Source organism: Lutra lutra, chromosome 5, assembly GCF_902655055.1.
Source record: "Lutra lutra chromosome 5, mLutLut1.2, whole genome shotgun sequence".
Taxonomy (NCBI): Eukaryota; Metazoa; Chordata; class Mammalia; order Carnivora; family Mustelidae; genus Lutra; species Lutra lutra.
In genome coordinates this window covers 107,137,920-107,162,229 of record NC_062282.1, presented here as the reverse complement: position 1 = coordinate 107,162,229, position 24,310 = coordinate 107,137,920, and positions in this window count along the sequence as shown.

The following is a 24,310-nucleotide window of genomic DNA, read 5'->3' as shown; positions in this document are numbered from 1 at the left end:
TGGTAAGAATAATCCATCTGTTGCCAAAAAGTTTTACCAGCTCATAATTCATACTAGTCTTTAAAAAAAATTTTCAAGAGTTAGGGGCAACGGGATAGCCAGTTAATTCAGGGGAGGTCATCATTTCAGGGACCTGATCCCCAGGATCCTGAGATGGAGACCCGTTTGGGGCTCCTAGCTGGGTGCAGCGTGGGCTTGACATTGTCTTTCCCTCTCCCTCTGATCCTCTGGTTTGTGCTTGAGCGCTTGCTCGCTCTCTCTCAGATCTTTTAAAAAATTTCAGTTATATCAGTAGTATTTCATTCAGATGTGATTTATGGTGAAGGATTTGAGATTGAGTTCAAATTCTAAATATGCAATTCGCAATTACAGTTTGTGATCTTTCAAAAATACTAAATCTTGATTTTTTTTCTCTAGCCTTGATTTTACTAAAGCGAAATTGTGTGGTTTTAGTCTAACAGTAAAACTTATTGATAGCGTAAAATAATTTATTGAGTATCTACTATGTGACAGTCACTGCATTAGATGCTTTGCCTACAATATCTCATTTATTCCTAAGCAAGTCTACAAGTACAGTATGCATTTTCTCTATGTGTTAGGGGTTATTTACAGATAAATAAAATGGGGTAACCGCCCTTATGAAGCCACAGTCTAATAGCTGAGACTCATATACAAATGTTTATTTGGGATAGAAGTATTAGTATAATACATACTTATATATGTAGTCTTAGGACAAAGGATTGAAACAAAACAGTGAGATCTTAGAGATTAATAGGAAAAATATACACATGAATGGTCGGTTCACAAAACAGGAAATTTCAGTGCCTACTGTATATTTTACTAATGTTCAAACTCATTAATAATGAAATGAAGACAAAAGAGATATTTCCAGTGGATCTAATTAGCCAGTTCATTTAAAATGTGAATATATTCCATTGGTGAAGGTGGAGTGAAATGAGCACTCATCCTTTTGGGGATATAAATTAGGACAAAGATTTTGGAAAGTTATTTGTCAAATCAGAGCAAGAAATGTTCACATGATCTAAATTAATAATTTCCCTTCTAGAAATTTTAAGAACATATTGCAGAATACAAAGATTTATATGAAATAACAATAAAGTAAGCAAACTCCCCCAAACTAGAATGCCTTTCATATACAAATGCAATTATACTTTGTATCACATTTGTTTATGGGTATTTCCTCTGTGCAGTGCATTGTGCTAGGAGTTGTAGGGATTACAAAAATGGATAATTTATGAAATTTGCCCTAAGAAGTTCACAATTCCATGTCATTCTCTTATTTACTAACATAAATAGTTGAGAGGTTGCTGCAATATAATAAAATTGCAAGCTCTTTTTGTAGCTTCTTTGTCAATTAAATTTCCTATGATTTCTTTTGTTGATTGAAATGAAGAAGAAATCTGCACATGGAATGCAATGTCAAGTAAAAATATTAATGAAAAAGAGTCCTTGCAAAGTTTGAGTAATACTAATTGAAAAACTCCATGTGTCATATTTGACCTCTAAAGATCCCAATTTATAACTAAATGGTTTCGAATTCAGGAAATCATTCCAGTCGTAACTTTTTTGGCCAATTTATTCCTTAGACTTTAACTAATCATCGCTTAGACCGTAGCATTTTTTATTATTTTGAAAGTTAACTAGAATCTTGATTATTTTAAGAGGCTTAAATTCCACAGTAATGTGAATTTACAAAGCTGTTCCCTTTCCATTAGTAATCTGGATGGCGAAAATACCAGAAGCAAATGAGAATAACAATTACAATTATTCATTTGTTTCATGGCCGGTCTTATACTAACAAGCAATTTTAGAACTAGGGGTTCATTGCTCCCAAACACAGAAAGCGACATGGAACTGTTAACCATTAGTATTTAATGCTATCTAAACATGTTAGAATACCCATGTTGTAAGGAAAATAACTTTTTTTTTTTTTTTAATTATCTGCTTAGGGCCACTTAGATTAGCTATTTGGAGCAACGTCACTAATGAAGAAATAGTTATAGTTTTGGTGATTATGAGAATAAATTTTTTTAAATGCATAGAAAAAGTTTGGAAGGAAATCCACTAAAATACTGATTATCTTTGGAAGGTGAAATTATGAGTGATTTCTCCTCTTTTTTTCTAGTTTTTTATATTTTCCAAATGTTTACAATGAGAACATATTACTTTAATAATCGAAGGAGAAACTAGAACACTTTAAAAAAAGTATTTCTAAATTTATAATTGAGTCAACCAATTATTTCACATTCCTTATGCAATCAATACATTGCATACTGGATACAGTCTACTACATGACTATGAGTCATTAAGAGTGAAATGACCCAAAAGGATGTTAAATGTCTAGATACTGTCTTAGAGGTGGCAACAAGGTACAGTTATCCCCAGGACTCATATATGATACAGCTTCAGTGTAATGACACAGGTTCTCTTAGCAAGGAAGTCAGAATTCTTTGCCAAGTATTTCTAATTGTCTCCTCTGGGCAAATGATGGTAATGTATTTCTGGGCCCCTTGTGGTTGAATAGAGCCATGTGACTGATTCAGGCAAGTGAACTGTGAAAAGTGAGTGACATGTGTCTTTCTGGACTGGGTTCTTTTTACCCACCAGTGTAGGATATTCTAGAACTCACTTCCCCTCTGGCACAACAACAAACAAGACTTGATACTGTGGCTTCTCCATCAGTGTGAGTTCTTGAGAGACTCCAATGAACAGATCACTTTTAGAATAAGAAGTAAACTTTGTTATATGCCACTGAGATTTTGGCCCGTGGGGGTGATTTGTTACTGCAGCACAGCTTAGCCTGTCATGGCACATAAACTTTGTTTAATGCCTCTGAGATTTGGAGGTGGCTATTCTGAATGATACACTGGGTGCCTCAGTGAGACTCTCTGTGGCAGTGTTGTTTGCTAAACTTTTTCCTTCACAAATGAATTACTACTCAAAATTATTATTATATACCAGCTAAATACATTTTGTTGTAAATGAATACTTACCCCTACTACTTCTCAGAGTGACAGTGAATTTTTTTGCATTTAATTTTTTTGCTATAGAAAATGTCAGCCAGGGGTACCTCGGTGGCTCAGTCTTTAAGCGTCTGCCTTTGGTTCAGGTCATGATCCCAGGGTCCTGGGATGGAGCCCTACATCGGGCTCCCTGGTTGGCGGGAAGCTTGCTTCTCCCTCTCCCTCTTCTGCTCCCCTGCTTGTGTTCCCTTTCTTGCAGTGTCTCTCTCTGTGATATAAATAAATAAAATTAAAAAAAAAAAAGTCTAAGTAAAAGCAGAGGGAATGCAAAAGTAGAGGCAATAGTGCAATAAACCTCTCAGCTTTAGTATCAACAACTCATGGTCACATCTTGTTTCATCTATAAATTCACCCACTCTAGCCCTTTCCCCTCAGCTGGATTATTTTGAGACAACTCTCATTTTTCACATCTTTTCACCTCTAAATGTTTCTTTCTACATGTATATTTAAAAGTAGAGGGGCACCTGGGTGGCTCAGTGGGTTAAGCCTCTGCCTTTGGCTCAGGTCATGATCTCGGGGTCCTGGTATCAAGGCCTCCATAGGGCTCTCTGCTCAGCAGGGAGCCTGCTTCCCCCTCTCTCTCTGCCTGCCTCTCTGCCTACTTGTGATCTCTCTCTCTTTCTCTCTGTCAAATAAATAGATAAAATCTTTTTAAAAAATAAAGTAAAAAATAAAAGTAGATATTTTACAAAGTAGAAATAGTAATGCAATGAACTCTCTCATATCCAAAACTGCCATCTAATTCCAATATGAACAAACCTGTTTCATGTATACCCTTAGCCACTTATATTATTTTGAAGCAAATACCATATGTCATATCATTTCATCCATAAATATTGCATTATATGCTTCTAAATTAAAATTGTTCTTTATAGAAACATAATAATACTATTTTCACATCTAAAGATTTAACAATAGTTCTTCTATAATGCCAGATACCAAAGTATTGGTGTTAATATTTCTAATTGTTTCATAGATGTCATAATCTTTAAATAGTTTGTGTGAATCAAAATCTGAATAAAGTCAACATTTTGAGATTGATGTCTAATAATGTTCTCTCTTTTTTGTTCTTGTACTTAATTTTTTGAAAAAGCCATGTCTTTTGGCCTGTAGAATTATCAGGATTTGGATTTTTCAGCATCTCTTTTCCCACAGTATCTTTTAACATGTTCCTTTTGCCCCTATGTTTCCTGCAAGCTTGTAGCTAGATCTGGAGGTTTGGTTTGATATGGGTTTAATTTTTTGGCAAGGCTGCCCCATGAGAGGTGTTATGTTCTTTCATCAGGAGACATCTTGTTGCCTCTCTTTCATTGTTGTTAGCAACCATTGATAATCACTACTTGGATCCATTCTTTCATTTGGGTTTGCAAAATGGTGACATTCTATTCTTTCTTTTTTTTTTTTAATTAACATATAATGTATTATTTGTTTCACAGGTACAGGTCTATGATTCATCAGTCTTATATAATACTCAGTGCTCATTACAACACATAGCATCCCCAATGTCCATCACCTGGTTAGCCCATACCTCCACCCTTCTACCCTCAAGCAACCCTCAGTTTGTTTCCTTTTTTTTTTTTTTAAGAGTTTATTTATTTATTTGAGAGACAGAGATCACAAGTAGGCAGAGAGGCAGGCAGAGAGAGAGAGGGAGAAGCAAGCTCCCTGCTGAGCAGAGAGCCTGACTAGGGGCTGGATCCCAGGACCCTGAGATCATGACCTGAGCCGAAGGCAGAAGCTTAACCCACCAAGCCACCCAGGCGTCTCAGATGTTTTTAGAGGCCTTAACCCACTGAGGCACTCAGGCGCCACTCTCAGTTTGTTTCCTAAGAATAAATGTCTCTTATGGTTTGTCTCCCTTATTATTTCTTTTTTATTCATTGATTGGAATTCAAGACAAAAATTCCCTCAACAACTATTTAGTTTTCCTAGAATATACTTCATATAGGAAATGGAAGTTAAATATTTGACCTTTTACATTATTGATGGTTTCCAGAAAAATGAGTTTCTTCCTTTGTATCCTCTAAAGGAGACCAGTGGTAGGTGGAGGAGAGGGGGTTAATATATGGAAGTTAAATATATGTATATATGTATGTATGGTACTAAACCAGTTCTCTGTATTGTTTTGTAAACAGATTTAAGCATTTCACCATGTTCATCCCAATGTTTAACACTATAATGAGCACATCATATTCATTGCCTTAATCATAATACAAAATACATTATTAAAATGGTCAGAGGAATCATAATTAAGTTTGAATCAGATTAGGATTTACTTTTTATTCTAATGTTTCTATATTTTCTATCAAGTCATAAGTCAATAAGAAAAGATTTTCAAAACTATTAGTTGCTTTTATGTATCTAAGGATAGTCACATCTGAATTCATCTGCAAATATTTTAAAGATTCAGACATATCATTATTAATACATAGTTACACTAATTTTATATTTTGAAGCTGGCATAAGGAAACTTGCCAGAGTTCAAATGTGTTCAGATGGAATCAACAATTTCAGGCCCTCTAAAGAGAGAGGAAATAACTGTTGATGATCCAAATCCACCACCAGTTAGCATGTAAATTGGAGGCAGAAAGAGAACTGAAATTCAAATCAAAGAAGTGAAATTAATTATTCTCCTTGTCAGTTGCTTGAACAATATTTTTTGAGAATAAGTTCAAAACAAATGTTAATGTGGTTTTTGAGTTACATAAGTTTAACACTGTGCCATAATGAGGAGGAAAAAAATGAACTGTGGTTATCATCTTCTCTCCTTATGAATATTTGAGAAAAGAGATCACATTTCCAAACATTGGGAGAATTTTAGCTTCCTTCAGCTGGAGAAAAGACAAGGAACCCATTCCTGGTGGCAGAGAACAAGCCTTGCAGGCATATAATGACCCTCTCAGGAACTTGGTGAAGAGAAGCAGGATCTGAAGTCAATGAGAAATCCCCTGTGAGATCCATCTCTGAGCCAAGAGGCAGGCTCTGGGGCTCTACAGCAGCATCTCACAGGCAACAGAGCAAAGGCAAAGACAGCTAAACTCTGAAGAAAAAGGAAGCACAACCGCCTTATTTTGATGATACAGAAGTCCAGGATTATTGTAGGACCTACCCAAGAAAGGGAAGGGAGTTTCAAAAATGATTGGTTGAATTTTCCTTCCAACTTCAAAACAGATTATATTTGATTTAGGGAATAAGGGAATGTGGTATTTCTTTTATCCTGGCATTGTGGAATAAAATTCATGCCCATTGTATGTAATTTTATAATATTGATCTCTCTCTCTCTCTTTCTGTCCTTTTTTTTTTTTAAAGTGACCTCTACACCCATTGTGGGGCTCAAACTCACAACATGGAGATCAAGAATTGCATGCTGTACTGACCGACCCAGCCAGATACCCCTCTAATAGTGATCTCTTGGTTTAAAAAAAAAATAGTGTATAAGCAGAATGGGAATCCTATCCCTTATTATGAGAGGTAATAATGTTTTCTTCAGGCTTTCCCCCGTTTTTTTAGCTAACAGATTGGGTAGTTAGTTCAAAGTGAACTTTTATATATACTTTTTTTGACTTCTTCAAATCAAGAAAGAGAAATAGTGATAACCAGAAGAATCTTTTCTGCACACTTTGCAGTGTGCCTTACTATTAAAAAAAAATAGAATTATGGGGTGCATGGGTGGCTTAGTCAGTTAAGCATCCAACTCTTGATTTTGGCTCAAGTTATCTCAGGGTTGTGAGATTAAGCCCTGTGTCAGGCTCTGCGTGGGGTGTGGAGCCTATTTAAGATTCTCTTCCTTGTCGAGCCCTGCATCAGGCTTCCTGCTCAGCAGAGAATCTGCTTCACCCTCTCCCTTTGACCCTCCCCCAACTCGTGCTCTCACTCTTTTCTCTCTCACTCTCAAATAAATAATTTTTTTTAAATTGCCTAATCTTGCAACAGTTGTAAATAAACCCTTTCTTTGAATCTGAAAAAAAAAAAAAAAAGATTCTCTTCCTTGGGGCACCTGGGTGGCTCAGTGGGTTAAGGCCTCTGCCTTCAGCTCAGGTCGTGATCCCAGGGTCCTGGGATCGAGCCCCATATCGGGCTCTGCTCAACGGGGAGATTGCTTCCCCCTCCCAACCCCTTGCCTGCCTCTCTGTCTGCTTGTGATTTCTGTCTGTCAAATAAACAAATAAAATCTAAAAAAAAAAAATTATCTTCCTCTCCCTCTGCACCCCCCTCAAAAAAAAAAAAAAAAAAGATTATGGATGCAGACTTTTACAACACAAATTAAACTCTGCATGCATATATACACATATAATGTGTGTTTATATATATAGTTAAGCAAGTTAGATATATATGTACAGTTAAACAGGTTAAAATATATATACACAGTTAAATAGCTTAAAACAAAGTATGAAAGTATGCATTAAATATGAAGAGGAAATCATCATCAGCTTCATATTCCCTCTTAAAGTAAGGTTTTGCAAGATTGTCTGCTGTGAATCGCACTACTGGGTATTTACTCTAAAGACACAAATGTAGTGATCCGAAGGGGCGTGTGTACCTGTATGTTTATAGCAGCAATGTCCACAATAGCCAAACTATGGAAAGAACCTAGATGTCCATCAACAGATGAATGGATAAAGAAGATGTGGTATATATATATATATATATATATATATATATATATATATACACATACACACAATGGAATACCATGCAGACTCAAAAGAAATGAAATCTTGCCTTTGGCAATGACGTGGATAGAACTAGAGGGTATTATGCAGAGCGAAATAAGTCAATCAGAGAAAGACAATTATCATATGATCTCCCTGATATAAAGAATTTAGGCAGAGTGCAGGGTTTGGGGGTAGGCAAGGAAAAAATGAAACAAGATGGGATTGGGAGGGAGACAAACCATAAGAGACTCTTAATCTTACAAAACAAACAGCATTGCTGGGGGGAGGGGGGTAAGGAGATGGTGGTTGGGTTATGGACATTAGGGAGCGTATGTGTACTAAGGTGAGTGCTGTGAAATGTGTAAATCTGGTGATTCACAGACCTGTACCCTGGGGCTAATAATACATTATGTGTTAATAAAAAAATTAAAAATTTAATTAAAAAATTGTCTGCTATGATTAACCAGTGATACACAAGGAGACTGGATAGTACAGGACCACATTTCCTCATGTGGCATTTTCTCTCTATTATGGTCATTTCCATGCCCATTTCCTTCTTAACCTCAAGGACTCCTGGACAGGATACCTGGTCTTAAATTAACCCTATTATTTTTTTCTTCAATGACTTCTAATCCATCTGAATGATGGTTTGTCATTTCTATTACAGTCTGGGCTTACCTTGCTCTCCTTTAATATATAGTTAGATTTAGATTTGGCTAAGGATATTAGTAGCCTTCAACATATCAGTGGCTTAAACTAGATGCTTATTTTTCTTTTGCATTAACATCCAGATACCAGTGGTCTAGAGCTGCCATGGAATTCTCTTCTATGAAGTCAATGCAGACCTTGGATACTTCTAGTTTGTCACTCTATCATCTGCGGCCGCTATTCTCAAGGTCACCTCATGGTCCAAAATGGATCTTCAGCTCCAGCAAGAGGGCATGGTGGGTCAAAGGGTTCACGTAAGCTGTTTCTTAAGGAAAGGTCTCTGAAGCTGCTACAGGATACTCTTTCTCAGATCCATTGATCAGAACTTACTCTCTTGGCCACATACAGTTGCAAGGGAAGAATGGGGAATTGTCTTCATTTTGGGAATGCCTGTGCCCAGCTGGAAAATCTAATGGAAGAATGGCTATTGGAAGGAATTAGCAGTTTCTGCCACCCTCTATTTGAACCATGGTGCCATTGAGAGCTCCCTTGCTGTGAGAACACAGTAATATTTTATCAAACAGCATGGATCTGTGCAGGATTGGAGTGATTATTGTAACTCCAGAATAAAGGCTAACTTTTCAGTCACACTGGAGCACATTATTAATGATTACATTGTTGGCATTTAATCTTCACCTGCAATGTTAAATACAAAAACCTTTCCTCTACCCTTCTCTTACTTCCTCTCATCACATCTTTAGGAGTATTTGCTCTTGCTGACTCACTTCTTCACCTCTTTTATTTATCTTCAACCTTATTCAGAATGGATTCTCCCTAATTAATCCACTATTCTTGATAAGGCCAACAAGTAAACCCATAAAACTAAATTAATCAGGTGTTTTTCTGTCATCTTCCTTGGCTCCTCAGCGTCTAGCAATGCTGGTGTTTTCTCTTTCTTGAAATCCTCTCTTCTGTTGAATTCCATGACACAAATCTCTTCCAGAGTCTCCTTGTAAATACCTTTTGTGAGCTTTTCCTTGATCACAACACAAAATAATGGATCTCTAAAGTCCAATTCCAAGTTCTTCTCTTTTCTGCCATTACACATAAATGAATTTATCCACCGCAGCCTTCAATAATCACTGTGTGTTGAGGATTCCCATAGGCATAGCATGTGAGTAGCTAATTCAAGTGTTAGAGGAAATCCAAATCTACTTCCTAAGGAAAAGAATATCACTGATTTTGTCTACTAATACCTACTCATATGACCAACTTACATGCAGAGTTGAAGATCTTCTATGCTACCATGCATACCATGTTCTACCAATCAGAACCCATCATCAGCTACTGAATACCTATATTCCTAGGTCTTCCCTCAGATTTTACATTTGAATTTTCTGCTGGTGAACTCTTCATATCTTAGGTTTAGTTGAGAGAAGTAGTTCTTGAGAAATCATGTATGGTAATTTTTTTTCCCTTGGATTAAACCACATTTTGAGAAGGCACGCTTCAACTAAATTACTTAGCCCCTTGCAAAATCACCAACATGACATTGAGTTTTAATTTTAAATTCCCAGCTTTTATCAAAGTTATTACAACAGTCATATAAAATTTGATCTTGTTTTTGTTATTAAGTAAAACTAGGCCATGTCATTTCTCAATGAGGTCATTTTATTGTTCTTTATGTCTTTTGTCAGAAATTGCTATTAGAAATTTAAAACCTGAGTGATATATGTATTGAGGAATAGGAATGCTTCTTCCTATCTGAAAGTTATGAAATCTGACTTATTTTGGTCCTGTTTGAGTTTGATACTGGCTGCCAGGAAGTTAAGAGGCAAATCAAATGATCAATCACACTAAGTCCATCACCATTATAATCACTTTCTACTCTCTTTCATGATTGATTTTCTGTTTCTATTTTATTGTACATAAACAGATACATGATAGATAACAGAGAGATCTCCCTTAGGATAAGCCACATAAAAAATCTGTTAAGGAAAGATTTTCTTTTCTTCTACTGTGTTATATGTTTTTTAATGTTTATAGAAATTTCTCATTTCAGAGAGTCATTGTAAATATGTAAGAAATATTGGAATGAGGATAAAAGGTTTAAGAAATTTAATAAGATACTTAAAATTACTCTCGGAATTTGAATACTGCAATAACAAATATTTAAAATATTCTAAATTTCCATTTAATCTTCTTAGAAAATGATCAACAGATAGATTTAAAGTGTGATTTGATTTCCATTACTTTAATTTATTAAAGTATTAAAGTACTAATTCCATTAATTTACACATCATGAATTCTATTGAATAGGGTAGATTAGAATGGTTTTATATATTGAAGACTTAGCAAAGACACAATCTCTAAAGAATATGAACTGCTTTCTTTAAATTGCAAGATCTCTTCAACTGTAATTTTCTTCTCCCAGGCTGTTTTTTATTTTTCCTAGGAAATGCAAAAAATCTCAAATTCCCACAAAATTTTCATGAGTTTATAAAGCTAAAAGCATTTTAAAGGGTTATTGCATTAAAATTGTCTTAAATTAATTAGACCAGACATTTTAAAGCAGTTTTTAGATTTACAGAAAAATTGAGCAAAAAAGTACAGAGTTCATGTATATATTCCTATATACTCCCTCTTCTCTCACCTACAGCAATATTTCATTTTTAGTAAGAAGAGTTAAAAAATTTTAAGCCAAGATTACTTTATGTCACCCTTAAATGTTCCCTCCACAATCATGTATTTTCAGTATTGGCTAAATAAATTAGATAGATAAATTCAGCTATGGGTTTTGTCAATATTACCAATATCATTTCCTTCTGGAGAATTCTCTCTCTCTCTCTTTTTAAAGATTTCATTTTAAAGTAATCTCTATACCCAACATGGGACTGGAACTCACAACCCCAAGATCAAGAGTCTTATGATCTACTAACTGAGCCATTTAGGTGCACCCCTTGTTCTTTTTCTTTTTTTTCTTTTTTTTTTTTTAAAGATTTTATTTATTTATTTGACAGAGAGAGATCACAAGTAGACGGAGAGGCAGGCAGAGAGAGAGAGAGAGGGAAGCAGGCTCCCCGCTGAGCAGAGAGCCCGATGCGGGCCTCGATCCCAGGACCCTGAGATCATGACCTGAGCCGAAGGCAGCGGCTTAACCCACTGAGCCACCCAGGCGCCCCCCTTGTTCTTTTTCTTGATGAATTGTTGCTCAAAGGCAATTTGGAGAATATCTGCCATTATATTAACTCCTCTTTACTCTTCTCCAGAGTGTTTTATTTTTCCCAATTATGTTTCCTACCATCGTAACCACGTCTAAGTGTACAATTCAGGGTACTAAGTACATTCACATTGTTGTGCCACCATCACCACTATCCATCACCATAACTCTTTTCATCTTGTAAAATTGAAACTCTATATCCATTAAATCCTAACTCCCCATTCTCCCCTCTCCCAGCTCCTGGTAACCACCATTATACTTTGTGTCTTTACAAGTTTAACTATTCTAAGCCTTTCATTTATATAGAATCATACAGTATTTGTATTTTGTTTTTAATTTTTAAAAAAGTTTGTATTTATTTATTTGAGAGAGAGAGAGAGAGAGAGAGTGAGAGAAATCACGAGTGGGGTGAGGGGCAGAGGGAGAAGCAGATTCTCCGGTGAGCAGGGAGCACAGGGAGCCTGACGCAGGCCTGGATCCCAGAATCCGGGGATCATGACCTGAGCCAAAGGCAGATGGTTAACTGACTTGAGCCACCCAGGTGTCCCAAGTATTTGTTCCTTACGACTGGCTTGTTTTGCTTAGCATGATGTCCTCAAGTTTAATCTATATTGTAGTATTTATGTCACCATTTCCTTCCTTTTTAAGGTTGAATAATATTCCATTGCATGAATGTTTCACATTTTGCTTATTCATTCATCTATCGATGGACATGGTATTGCTTCCATGTTTTAGCTATTGAGAGTAATGTTGCTATGAACATGAGTATACTCCAACTGTTTTTGAAAGAATGCTTATCAGGTGTCAGGGACAAATGCAGAATAATCCTTGCCTAAATTCTGAGACTGAAAAGCAGATGTGGTCTCCTGGCCTGCAGGCTCAGGGTCTAACATTGTGCTTAGGGAAGTCTGTGATCTTTGTCCATTCATATACAATGTGTGAAATTAATAATATGAAGGATATTAGAGCTTGGGATTTATGAGGAATTGCTTTGGGGCGATTGGGGACTCAGAAATTCCTGTGGGAAAATCTCTAATTATTGGTATCTGTAAGGATTTTCTTTTGAGCTAGTCATTTATCCCAAAGAGTAATATACCAATTTCCTGGGGTTGGTGGAAAGATTGAAAGACAGGGAGTGGGTAAATCTTTGCTGCCAGCTTTCTCAGAATCAAAGGAGGGAAGAAAGATGGGGTTTCACTATTAGATGTGCAGACTTTCACTTAATAATTTTCCTAGTTTCAGTCCTGAGCCTCCTGCATTATGTAAAAAATTACAAAAAGAGCAGTTTTTTAAAAGGACTTTTGAAAATAAAAAGTTGGGGGGTACCTGGGTGGCTTAGTCAGTTAAGTGTCTGCCTTCAGCTCAGGTCATGATCAGGTCATGATTCAGATCAGGTCCTGGGATTGAGCCCCACATCAGGCTTCCTGCTCAGAGGGAAGGCAGTCTGCTTCTCCATCACCCTCTGCCTCTCCCCTACCTCCTCTCCCTGCTCCTACTCTCTCTCTCTCAAATAAATAAAATCTTCAGGAAAAAAAAGAAAACAAAACAAAAAGTTCTGAAATTCAGCATATTAAAAACCAAATTCTGAAAATAAAAAATTAAATGAAAAAAATTAAAAATAATAAAAACCTAATTCTGAGGGGCACCTGGGTGGCTCAATCGGTTAAGCAACAGACTCTTGATTTCAGCTCAGATCATGAGATCAGTTTCTGCACTCAGCAGAGAGTCTGCTGAAGCTTCTCTCTCCTTTTCTCTCTGTCCCTCCCTCCCTTCCTCCCTCACACTTTCTCACTCTTTCTCTAAAATAAATTAATAAATCTTTAAAAGCAAAACAAAACCCCCCCACAAATTCTGGCTATTCTACCCAAACCTTCTCTTCTCACAGTTTGCCCATTTTGACAAACAGTGACTTTATCCTCCTGGTTGCTCAGGCTAAACTTGGGTGTCATCATTAACTCATTTTTTTCCTTTTCCCTCACATTTACATTTATCATTCAGTCAGTCTCCTTGGCTCCACCCTCAAAATATATCCTTGTCTCACGATCTGATGCAAGCCACCACAATCTCTAGTCTGTCCCAGATTGTCCTACTAACATTTATTTTTGGTCTGTCAACAAAGAATGTATGTTATCTTCTCAGATGAATAAGCCCCACTTGCCTTTGTTTTATCCTGCTATAGCCTTCTACTCTGGTCGTGACCATTGATACTCTGATTTATGAGACTCCTTCCAATCTAATCACAATTTTGAAGCTCACTACCTTAGGCCTACCCTACACCAAATCTAGGGAGGAAGGTCACCGATGGCAAGGTAAGGAAAAAAACAAAAGCACTAAAGTATCTGCCTTGTAATTCTGTTGCAGGCTGTGCAAACAATTCCTCAGAAAATAGCTGTGACTGTTACTGTGCTGGTCATTTGTCTATTTGTCCTCTGATTTTTTTTTCCCTGCCCTTTCCCCATTCCACTCTGTATTGCCAGGCCCTGACCCCTGCAAACTTTCATTCCCAGGCTCTTGGTCAACTGGTTTTGAGTTAAGACGAACCACTGAGGAGACTAGAGACTAGTCTCTAAGATGAACCACTGAGGAGACTAGAGATTGGAGGGTGACAAGTTGGAAAACCAGGGTATTTCTCCTTTCTCTCTCTGCTCTGTATAATATCTCAGGCAGGACTCCGTCTCCACCATGGTTCCATCTCTCTCCAGGCTCCTTAACTTCTGGTTCTACCTCCTTCTCCTTTGTCCCTCTGGTTGTGGGGGCAATAGCAGTTTCCTGCCATTGGTAAATTCCAGAGTATTGCCTCACTGACCTTTGATTGCCTTCTCAGTTCTCCCATCACTTTTGTGACTAGTTCCCCACATTAAATTTTCTCTGCTGGGGCGCCTGGGTGGCTCAGTGGGTTAAGGCCTCTCTCTTCAGCTCGGGCCCTGATCTCAGGGTCTTGGGATCGAGACCCACATTGGGCTCTCTGCTCAGCGGGGAGCCTGCTTCCCCCTTTCTCTCTGCCTGCCTCTCTTGTGATCTCTGTCAAATAAATAAAACTTTTGAAAAATCTTTAAATTTTCTCTGCTAAAATACCTTTGTTCTGTTTTTCTTCCCGGGCCCTGACTAATACCTCCACCTTTCAAATTCTTGCCATATTCTGCTAATACCTGCTCTAGTTTTATGTTTATAACCAGACTCCCCGCCAACCCCATGCATTGCTAATATTTGTTTGCTTTCATAACTACTCTGAAGGTTTAAAACAAAATTGTCTACCTTCTCTAAAACTGAAATATGTTTAGAATCACAGTCTAAGTGTTAGTCCTCAAGACCAGGGATAGCAGTGTCCGTTTTGGTAAATCCCTATCACGTGTTGGATACTGAGCTAGAGACTTCACAAATGTTTTCTCAGATCTTCATGATCACCTGTAAGGTAGTTGCTACTCCCTGTTTATCAAAGGAGAAAACTGAGGCGCAGAGGAAGAGAAATGAAATTACTTGATCTAGATTATATAGCTCGTACGTGGTAAAGGTTGACTTCACACATATCTGCCTAATACAAACAAAAACTATCCCACTCTACTTTTCCAATATGCTCCATGCCCACCTTCAAGTTAATCAGTGTTTGCTCATCCTCGTGATGTTAAAGCACAAACAGATTTTGTTATGTACTTACATAGTAATTTTAGGACCACATGAACGAGACATGAATTTAGAAAATATCAAATACAAGCATAGGAAACTAATTGTGTCTTGATTAGGTCAGCAGTTGTACACAGCTTCAAACATCATTCCAACTACTATGTCTCCTTTGAACCATGGAAACAATATCCAATCAATGAGTTAATTCTATCATGTAAAACTAATTATATGTTTCAGGATCCATTGAGCTCCATAAAGAAGTTAGTCCAGAATAGGTGCTTTCTTTCTTTTTTTTTTTTTTAAGATTTTATTTCTTTATCTCACAGAGAGAGAGAGAGAAGGAACACAAGCAGGGGGAGTAGGAGTGGGAGAAGCAGGCTCCCCGCCGAGCAGGGAGCCCGATGCAGGACTCGATCCCAGGAGCCCGGGATCATGAACTGAGCCGAAGGCAGACGCTTAATGACTGAGCCACCCAGGTGCCCCCAGAACAGGTACTTTCATTCATTTAACAAAAAATGGAGAAACAAAACCAAAATGTCTGTTTTACCTAATTACTGAAACCCTATTTTGAATGGAGGAAGCTACTTCCTAAGAAGCTGCCACATTTAACAAAGAAACAGAGGATATAACGGAGCCAGTTCTTAAGCACTGCAAGATTTATTTTTTTTTAAAGATTTTATTTATTTATCTGACAGAGAGTGAGATCACAAGTAGGCAGAGAGGCAGGCAGAGAGAGAGAGAGGGAGAAGCAGGCTCCCCGCTGAGCAGAGAGCCCGACGCGGGGCTCGATCCCAGGACTCTGGGATCATGACCCGAGCCGAAGGCAGAGGCTCTAACCCACTGAGCCACCCAGGCGCCCCGCAAGATTTAAAAAAAAAAAAAAAAAAAAAATCCTATTTCTTTATTGGCTTACAATCTTGAGGGTGTGCACACATAAGTCTGTATAATATTTTTCAAGCATCATGTCCAAAGAAACTGAAAGGAAAGTATGACACAAAGGAGTACTGAGGCCAGGATTTCAAGCGAGAATTAACAACTGAGGAAAGAATAGATTTTACCTGAAATAGAAAGTGAGGGCGCCTAGATGGCTCAGTCGGTTAAACGACTGCCTTTGAGTCAGGTCACGATCCCCGGGCTCCCCGCTCAATTGGGAGTCTGCTTTCTTCCTCTTCCTATGTCCCCCAACACCCCCCTCCCCCACTCATGCTCTCTCTCTGCTCTCTCCCTCTCTCTCCCTCTCAAATAAATAAAACCTTTGAAAGGGGACACCTGGGTGGCTTACCTGGTTAAGTGGCTGTCTTTGGCTCAGGTCATGATCTCCGGGTCCTGGGATCAAGCCCCATATGGGGGCTCCCTGCTCAGTAAAGAGCCTGCTTTTCTCTCTCCTCCCTGTTTGTGTGCTCTCTCTCTGATAAATAAATAAATAAAATCTTGAAAGAAAGAAAGAGAAAGAAAAGAAGGGAGAAAGAAAAGAAGGGAGAAAGAAAGAAGAAAGAAACACAATCTACCTTTCCTCTTTTGCTGTTAAATCTCAAGTCCTTGAGCCTTGGCATTCACCTTCAGTAGTTACAAATCCTCGGAGAGAATTTGGCCTAATTTCACAGATAACATTTGGGTATAATCTGTATGAGGATTTGTACTTTGCAGGATTTTCTGTGACAAATTAACATTCCATACCAGTTTCTTGCTGCTGCCTGGCATTTACTGTTGCCAGTTCCTTCCAGTGCTGGCTGCTATATGTTAAGAAATGACAAATGAATTATAATACACAGTTGATTACAACACCCTGGAATTTACCAATGGCAGGAAACTGCTATGATTCCACACCCCTGGAGGTAAGAAAACACCTGACAGTCCACAGTTCTACCATACATTTTAAGATAAAAAGAAAAGATTTCTTGGATGATCTCCTCTTCTAAAAATGCTTGTGCCCCTAATCCCTTATATTAGCGCAGGTCAGAAGTTAATTCTGTACCATTGTTTACCCCAATGAAGAATAAAGGTACGTGGAATTTAGTTCTGACTAATTCACCAAAAATATGATAAAAATAAAGGATCCTTAAAAAAAAAAAAAGGATCCTTCATTTGATACTCACTTAACAACCCATAATACATTTTTACTTGAAAGAAATTCTGATTTCTACCATTTAATGGGGGACTTTCTGTTCACCATTTTAGGCTATGCTTATAAAGTTTCAAATACTTTCATGTGGAACTTATTATAAAATTATTTTCTAGACTTCCAGTGGCTGTAAAATATATTTGTTATAAAATAGATGGGCTTATTTTATATCTTATTTTTAGATACTTCTAGGGAAGACTTTCTATAACTTCTCATGATTGAGCATTGCCTCTAAGAGAGTAGCTAAACCTGTTTTATTTACTCTAGGACTTTTTTTTGCTAAGGTTTACTTTCTTTTCAGAAGGCCATAGTGTTAAGGCACTTAGCATTCCAGGCAGGAGTGAACAATGAATCCTTTAAAGATCCAGCATTTGGTCAGGACTCAACAGACATGGGTTTAAGATCTGGCTCTACCACTAACTAAGCCATGTCACCTTGAGAAAGTGTTTTAACTTCTCTGAGCTTAAATTTCCACATCTGTACAATGGAATAATGATCATAGCTACATGTCATCCACAGGCTTCATGCGAAATAATGAAATGTATATTAGAGTACTTATAGAATCTACCCATTCTCTCTCTAATGCTTGAGAACCTTATGCATGACTAACATTCACCAGTGAAGGAGGAAGTACTCACCGATGCCATTCCCAAATTTCTTTCTTTTCTTTTTTTTATTTTTTATTTTTTCTTTTTTAAAATATTTATTTATTTATCTGAGAGAAAGAGAAAGCGTGCACACAGGTGGGGGTGGAGGGGCAGAGGGAGAGGGAGGAAGATTCTCAAGCAGACCCCACAGTGAGTGTGAAGCCAAATGCAGGGTTTGATTTCACGACCCTGAGATCACGACCTGAGCCAAAATCAAGAGTCGGTCACTTAACCAACTGAGCCACCCACACACCCCAGCTAAAGAGTTTCTAAGTGGTGTTATCTAGCCTAGCTGCTCCAATGAAGAATAATTTCTGATAGGAAATGCACACATCATTTATCAACAACCAGATCTGGCACCCTAGAATTACATCTTGAAATTTGTATCAAATGAGAACTCTGAGTAATGTGTAGAATTGTTGAATCACTACATTGTACACCAGAAACTAATGTAACATTGTATGATCACTATACTGGAATTAAGTTTTTGTTTTTTTTTTTAAAGTTGTGTCAAATGAAATAATGTGAAATGCTGGGCTTTAAAAATAAAAGGGGAAATATTAAAAGACAAGTTATTGAGGGACCTGGGTGGCTCAGTTAGTTGGATGTATGACTCTGATTTCGGCTCAGATCATGATCTTAAGGTCATGGGATCAAGCCCTGTGTCAAGGTTCACACTTAGCTCAGAGTCTGCTTGGAATTCTTTGTTCCTCCCCCACTGCTCACTCCTGCTGTCTCTCTCGAGAAAAAAAGGACAAGTTATTTAGAAAATTTCAGGATGATGGAAAATTAATAACTAAGAAATTTCACGGGGATTCCTCAAGCCAAGCTTTTAATTCTTGAGGCAAATTGTTGTCTTTTGGATAGCAAACACTCTGCTTTTTTTATGGAGAGTAAGAAAGTAAAGGAGAGAGGATTAATGATCAAAGTTTCTGAGACACAGTTTAAGGGACTAGATTTATTCTCTTATTCTAAATAACTGAAAAATCTAGCAAAAAGTAGTTGTCAATGACCAAACAATGTTCAAGAGGTTGGATATCAGGTGATGAAAGCCAGTGATCCCTTAGAGATGGCAAATGATAAAGCAAGCCCTATGTTTTCCCAGATCCCTGACTTAAGTTTCTAGGCCACAATGTAGACAAGGAGCACCCATATAGAGCCTCATGGAATCCCCAAGTTACAGAGACAGAGCTGAGAGTGTGGGGAGCACAAGGCAGCTGGAACACATAGACCAGAATACCAGAGAGGACAGAACTGCTTAGAAGAGAACCCTAGAGATCAGTTGAGGGGTCCCCTCAAAGATTCAGGCAAAGACTGACAAGAGTAGGTATTTGATGAAACTACCTGTAGTGGGCAGATAGGATTTGACAGAACAGAAGCCAGAGCTGACACAGGGCCAGGAGTAGGACCTATTTCTACCAGCCAGACTGGAAAACCTCGTAATTTACTGGGCATTAGAAAGAGTACTTAAAAGAGACTTGCCTGGGTGGTGGGGAATAAGTAACTATAGAATAAATGCTCCTTTGGTCCATATGTTTCTCTCTTTTTATTTGAGAGAGAGCAAGCACAGGCAGGCAGAGCAGCAGGCAGAAAGAGAAGCAGGCTCCCCAGCCAGCCATGAGCCTGATGCAGGACTCGATCCCAGGTCCCTGGGGATCATGACCTGAGCCAAAGGCAGATGCTTAACAGATTGAGTCACCAAGGTGTCCACGTTTCTTAAACATCATTTCCTCTGCCAGGTAGCTTTACATTTTGTACAAACTAAATGATGCATTTTAGTCTTCCATTATTTTACATTACTACCAAATTCTCATACTGTCTCTCTTTGTAATTGTTCCTTCCCAACGTCTAAAAGATGTATCCACTGCATTCTGACACTGCACATAAAACCAATTTTTAAAAATACTATTATTTTAGAGGCGCCTGGGTGGCTCCGTGGGTTAAAGCCTCTGCCTTTGGCTCTGGTCATGATCCCAGGGTGGCTGCATCCGGCTCTCTGCTCAGTGGGGAGCCTGCTTCCTTTCCTCTCTCTCTGCCTGCTTGTGATTTCTGTCTGTCAAATAAGTAAATAAAATCTTTAAAGAAATACTATTATTTTTAAAGTCATTTTACATATACATTCTTTCCACTTGCTTGCATTTTCAGAATTTAGCACTCCTTAATTTCGAGTTTCTTTAAAGATAATACATTCACAGTATGGTATTTTGAAATATTTTTGCATATTAATACAGGGTTTAAAAATAAAACAATAAAAAGACATGCCTTAAGTGGTGTGTGTCTGGCTCAGTCAGTAGAGCATGTGACTCTTGATCTCTGGGTCATGAGTTTGAGAGCTAAGTTGGGTATGGAGATACTTAAATAAATAAAATATTTTAAAAAATATATGCCTCTGACCCCAGAGTCCTGGGATGGAGCCCCTGTGTTAGGTGGGCTCCCTGCTTAGTGGGGAGTCTGCTTCTTCCTCTGCCCCTCTCCCTTGTTTGTGCTCTCTCTAGCTCACTTGTTCTCTCTTTCAAATAAATAAATAAAATCTCAAAATAAATATATATATATACACACATCCTGAAAAGTCTTACCCCCACACCTCTCCTCATCTCATATGATTTCTACACCATCGTGCACAAATAACCACTTTTAGGAGTTTTGTGTGTTCTTCTGGTGCTGATATATACAAACAGAAGCAATCACACTTCATTTCTTACACAAATATAGCGTACTATATATACATTGTATCATCCTTTTTTTTACTTTGTAATTTATTTGAAGGTCTTTCTGTCTCAATATACAAAGAATGTCAATGTTCTTTTTTTTTTTTTTAACAGTGGAATAGGATTCCATTCTCAGATTTAAAACCCATAATTTATTTAATCAATCCCCTACTATTGGATATTTGGGTTGTTTCCAATATTTTCCCCTAAAAGAGTTTCAAAGTGAAAAGTTTCATTCCTACTTCATTTCTTAAGCATACAGGTATATCTATACTATAAATTTCAGAAATGGAATTACTGGGTGAAAGGGTAGAATGCATTGGTATTTTCACCTTCCTTAAGGTTCAGGCTAATTTACATGTCTGCCAATAATAAATGAGAGAATTTTCCCCCCAAACTTGCTGATAGAGTGTATTCACTGTATATTTTGTAAGTAGAAAATTCTCTCTTTTTTTGCTAATAACCTATTCTGATTGAATAAAAATATTTCACTTCCATCATTAGAACACAAAGTATAATATTTCATATTTTTAGTGTTCTTAGAAAGAATGGGATACTGAAATTTTAAAAGTTAGTGTTTAAATATACTTCTATATCATCATAAATACTCATTTACTTTCTTTGAGAAAAAAATTAGTACCAGAAATGAGGTTTATGAATATTTTATGTGCCTATTCTCTTTATCAACAATTTAATTCAGTTTAATGATTATTGATATATACTAGTCCAAACTCAAAAAGCATGTATGAAAAGCCATATTTCTAAAAATTTAGCTATGTTGTAAGAAATATCCTTTTGAATAAAAATTAGTATGAGTCCCAAAACCTTTCAAGTTTTCTAGCATCAGTCGTTTAAAAAAATATGTGAAAATGGAAACAAAAGAGAGAGCAGCAGTCAGTAGCTCATCACTTAAATATAAGTTTAACTTGAAATGTCTAAGTAAGTATACAGCACACATGTGTCAAAAGTATTACATGCATCATGTAAGATTAGTCCTCCTTGCAAATAGGACTAAATAAACAGTGGTATTTTCACATGGGGGATACTCTAATCAGGAACAGTGTTCAAAATTAAACTGAAAAATTAAAAACTTATGCTCTACAAAAGACAGCATCCCAAGAATGAGAAAACAAGCCACAGACTGGAAGAACATGTGTGTAAAAGACACATCTGGTATAAGAGCATCATCTGAAGCATACAAAGAACTCTTTAAACTCAGCAGGAGGAAAAAAAAAAAACGTGATTGAAAAATGGGCCAAAGAGCCATACTGACACCTTGCCAAAGAAGATATGTAGATGGTAAATATGCATATGAAAAGATGCTCCACATCACAGGTTACCAAGAAAATGCAAATTAAAGCAATAATGAGGTACAATTACACACCTATCAGAATGGCCAAAATCGGGCTGCCTGGGTGGCTCAGTGGGTTAAGCCTCTGCCTTCGGCTCGGGTCGTGGTCTCAGGGTCCTGGGATCAAGTCCCACATCGGGCTCTCTGCTGGGTGGGGAGCCTGCTTCCTCCTCTCTCTCTCTCTCTCTACTTGTGATTTCTCTCTCTGTCAAATAAATAAAATCTTAAAAAAAAAAAAAAAAAAAGAATGGCCAAAATCCAGAACACTGACACCACCCCCCAAGTGTTGTTGTGAATGTGTAGCAACAGGAACTCTCATCCACTGGTGATAGAAACACAAAATGGTACAGTCCCTTTGGAAGGCATTTTGGCTTTTTCTTACAAAAATAAACAAACTCTTACCATATGAGGCAGCAATTGTGCTCCTTGGTGTTTACTTGAAGGAGTTGAAAATCCATGTCCATGAAATAAAACAAAACGAAACCAAAACGCTTCACACAGATATTTATAGCAGCTTTATTCATAATTGTTAAAATATGGAAACAATGAAGATGTGCTTCAGTAGGTGAACAGGTAAACAAATAGTGGTACATCAAAACAATGGAATACTATTCAGTGCCAAAAAGAGATGAGCTAGCAAGCCATGACAAGACATGGAGAAATCTTAAACGCATACTATTAAGTACAAGAAGGCAATCTGAAAAAAGATACAAACTGTATAAATACAACTATATGATGTTCTGGAAAGAGCAAAACTATGAAAATAATAAAAAGATCACTGGTTGCTAGGATTTTTGGGGGGTGGGGAGAAACAGTGAAGAGGCAGAGTACACAGAATTCTGTACTCTGTAAGTGAAAGTACTCTATAAGATATTATAGTATGGATAATAATGGCATGATAGATATATCTCATTATGTATTTGTCAAATTCTAGTCATCTCATATTTTTTTAAAGAAACAGGATGGGAGGAAACCCCTCAGTTTTTGAGACCACCACCTCAGTTGGTCTAAATGATGAGAAAATATACCAGTGGGAAAAGGGAATACATATTGCAGGAATGTGGAGGTGACAGTAGTACAGATGCAAGAACTCTTGGGAATGAGATTTGGGGATAAGAGAGAGAGGAGTTAGAAAAGTTAGGGTTGCCTGGCTGGCTCAGTCCAAGGAGTGTATGACTCTTGATTTCAGCGTTAGGAGTTTGAGCCTCAGGCTGGGTGTAGAGATTGCTTGGATAAATAAATAAACTTTAAAAAAAGTTAGGAGGCTCCTGTTGGAAGGGGAGGGACAAACAGTTGGTGAGTCCAGTGTTTTCCAAATGACCAGTGACTCACATAAGGCTTTTTATGGAGTTTTTATGAATTAATTCACATCACACTCTTACCATACTAGACACTCAATAAGAATTAACTATTATTACTATTGATGGTTATATTTCTTATTGTGACTGAATGCATTGGCATTCCTACAGATACATTAATCTCTTGTAATTCTGATAAGTATGCATTGGTGCCCTACAACCCAATCTCATCCGAATATTCTAATATACTGGATTTCTGAGTCTATAATACTAAGGACAACATACTGGGCCATGATGATGTACCACTAGATGGCTGTTGCAGTATGCAAATAAAAATTTTATAAAATGAGAAACAAAAAATGAGCAAATACAAAATTTACACTCCTCTATTCTTTTCTTTTCTTTTTGAGAGAGGGAAGGAGGCAGAGGGAATCCCAAGCAGGGTCCAAGTCCTGCACAGAGCCTGATATGGGGCTTGATCTCATGGTCCTGAGATCATGACTTGAGCTGAAATTAAGAGTTGGATACTCAATCGATTGAACCATTCAGGCACTCCACTCCTCCATTCTTAAATTTAGTGCCAAAGATCTTAATGACAGGATGTAATTCTGAAGTTGACAAAACAAAAACCTATAACAATTTAGTAGATCTTCAGAAGTGTAAGGATATCTGCTTCATATTTTGAGGAGTTATATTTGAATTTTGTTAAACATGTAGAATAATGGGGAAAAATCTTTGAAATCAGTGATTATTATTTAACCAATTAATGACATAATAGTTGAGAAAGAAACAAGCAGCCCCTGACATATGGGATTTGGCCTGGTGCTCAGTTAGACCGTGGTCTTGTTCTCTTCTTGAACATAAACAATTTCACAGAACACTGACATCATATAAGGCCACATCGTGACTGTGATGGATCTAGACAGAAACAAGACCTTTTCTTGATCATGTCTGAACATAAACAAAAACATGAAATTGTCCAAACCTTAAAATGCC